The sequence below is a fragment of the Piliocolobus tephrosceles genome, unplaced genomic scaffold (genome assembly GCF_002776525.5).
Source record: "Piliocolobus tephrosceles isolate RC106 unplaced genomic scaffold, ASM277652v3 unscaffolded_34049, whole genome shotgun sequence".
Taxonomy (NCBI): domain Eukaryota; kingdom Metazoa; phylum Chordata; class Mammalia; order Primates; family Cercopithecidae; genus Piliocolobus; species Piliocolobus tephrosceles.
In genome coordinates, this window is record NW_022317698.1 from 1,801 (window position 1) to 4,743 (window position 2,943).

Sequence of the window (2,943 nt, forward strand, 5' to 3'; positions counted from 1 at the left end):
TTTATGTAGGATACTTATCTTTATTTATCTATTAAATTTGAAGCCAGGGACTGAGTCTTGTTAATTCGATGATTCTCAGCAGGCACAGTGTGATACTCTTAAAAGACCCCCCTAGAAACTTTAAAAAAAATTTACTCACTAGCAATGCTACAGTTCTCTACTTCCTAAGAAAGTATGCTGTTTTGAGGTTGTTAGATATCATTATCTACACAAATGGTGATCTTCAGTATAATCAGAGACAATTCTGCCACTCTTAAGTATGTAGAGGTAGTTTTTGAAATTTTGGTGCAATATTAATTACATGCTTAAAAATTATCATGTACTTCTTTTAGAAAACAGAAAATACTACGAATGGTTTCTGCCATTTCAAGAATGGAAAATGCTCACATTAGGGAACACAAACCTCAACTCAGTCCTCTAATGGCCCTTAAGCAACTTTTAAATGTGGGCAAATACACCATTCATGCTTAACATAGTCTAATATTTCCTGGGAACGTGGACAACACAAAAAGTCAAAATCACCTTCAGGAAATCACTGAGGACTCAGCAGTTCAAATGTCTTTTGAATTCATAAAACATTTCCACTGTCCAAGTCTTAATTCAATTTTCAACTTTGAAACACACATTTTAAATTACTTTTAATGTGGAACGTGGCATTTAAAATGTTAGAGACATCTCGGATTAATTTGGTAATTATGGCCTCACTATGAATAACAAAAATTCAATCTTTACATAAAATGAAAACAATATGGAATCCATAATGAGAGTTTCCTAACATAAAATGACATGAAGTTTTTATTTTCCTCTTCGGAAAACTAGTAGCAAATTTTATTAAGCACTTACTATTTGGTAAACACAGCTATAAGCACCTTACAGTATCAACTTACTAAAGCTTTATGAAAATTCTATCATTGAAACTAGTGCTTATCATACCAACTTTACAGAGGAAACTGAAATGGAGGTGAAACAATCCATCCACAAAACAAAATTGGTAGCAATGAAGTTTAGGCAAGGTAGGATAGCACCAAAAGTCACACTTAATCACTACTTTTTGCTGCTTTTCATTTAAAGAAATAATGAATAACCAAGCATAGTGACTCACACCTATAATCTTAGTACTCTGGGAGGCCAAGGTGGGCAGATCACTTGCAACCAGTAGTTTGAGACCAGCCTGGGAAACATGGAGAAACCCCATTTCTACAAAAAAAAAAAGGCGGAGGGCATGATGGTGCTGTGTGTAGTCCCAGCTACTCCAGTGGCTGAGGTGAGAGAATCACTTGAGCCCAGGAACTTGAGGGTGCAGTGAGCCATTATTGCACCACTGTACTCCAGCCTGGGTGACAGAGCAAGACCCTGTCACACACACACACACAGAAAATAGTGAATAGTTTAAATTACTGTGTAGAAACAATGAAAACATTAATACAAAAAATAGATTTAGACTCCACGAAGAGAAGACCATCAAATGAAATTCAAACAGAAATAAGAGAGCTGCAGTGCCAAAGGAATGCAGTTTTCATATAAATTTACTTGATCACAAAGTCCAAAATCTCTTGAATCACTATTTTTCCAGTATTTAGATCAGTAGTAAATAAATCAACCATAACAACCAGAAGTATTCAGGCTGATAATTATTGTTTTTGTCCTTTATTCCTCAATGGTTTAAAAGGGGGACAATAAATAAACACTATTGTCTCCTGGAACCACAAGTCTGAAAAGGGAACCACAGATAAAAAGTATGATGATCAGAGTTCTTACACAAAATGGATAAAATCAAAGTGTTAATAAAAGTCTCAGCAGAAAAACATTGAAATGGAAAGTGTAAAAGCATAATTGATACAGCGGTGCTCAAATATCAATATATGATCAAAAAAGAGTATATGTAAAAATATTTTCCTACAGCTCAAAGGCAAACAAATGAAAATCCTATATAATTAATCAGAAAAAAATGCTACTAAGAATCTGAATTAAAATGCAACAGAAAACGACATGTCCCAGAATATTTTGGTTTGAAGACAAAAATTCTGAGGTGCAGATTGTGGACAATGATTTCTAATTCCACTTAAATTATAAATATTAGAGAAGCAAAGAGATTATAATAAGAAACAGAATAAAATGAAAATACGTAAATTTTGTTAAATTAATTAAAATTAAAAACAGAAATATAGAAAACAAATCTGCGGAAAAAATTATGAATTTAAAATAAAAATTAACTGTTAATTATGAAAATTCACTTACTTTGGCATCATGATCTTCATTTAAAGCCTGATTCTCCGCCCTACCCATAACAGGACAAGGTGAAAGGCTCGGGCTGAAGGCCATGAGATCCATCTTGGGTGGGCCCTCCTCAGAGCACACCCTCTGCCTCCTCTGCTGCGAGTATGACCAGCTCCCCACCGCGCTGGAGCACACCAGCGTGGGCTTGCCCGCCGTGCACGCGCCCTCGGCGGGCGGCGCCAAGCACCGCAGCGCGGTGTACAGCAGTAGTGTGAGGACCAGCAGGCTGGATACCCCACAGATGGCGATGATCAGGTAGACGTTGACATTCACCAGCGCCGCCTCTGGCCCCGCGGTGCCCACCGACAACCGCGATGACGCTTTTGGAGCCTGGCCATTCTCCACCAGCGATACCAGCACCGTGGCTGTGGCCGTCAGCGCCGGCTCACCGTGGTCTTTCACCAGCACCAGCAGCCGGTGGCGCGGAGAGTCTGCTTCGTCCAGGACACGAGTCGTGCTGATCTCGCCCGTGTACAGCCCCACGCGAAACGGGAAGCGAGCACTGCTTGCCACTGGCTGCAGCTCATACGAAAGCCACGCGTTGTAGCCCGAGTCGGCGTCCACTGCGCGCACTTTCGCCACCACTTGGCCCACACCCACCGACCGCGGCAACAGCTCGCTCACTGCACCACCAGTGCCACCCACCCGAGGCGCCAGCAGCACCGG

The 2,943-nt window shown here is 40.5% G+C and overlaps 1 pseudogene; it reads right to left on the reverse strand.

The window, feature by feature from the left end:
• Window positions 1-2,282: 2,282 nt before the first annotated feature.
• Window positions 2,283-2,940, reverse strand: LOC113222727 (annotated as a pseudogene).
• Between the last annotated feature and the right edge of the window lie 3 nt (window positions 2,941-2,943).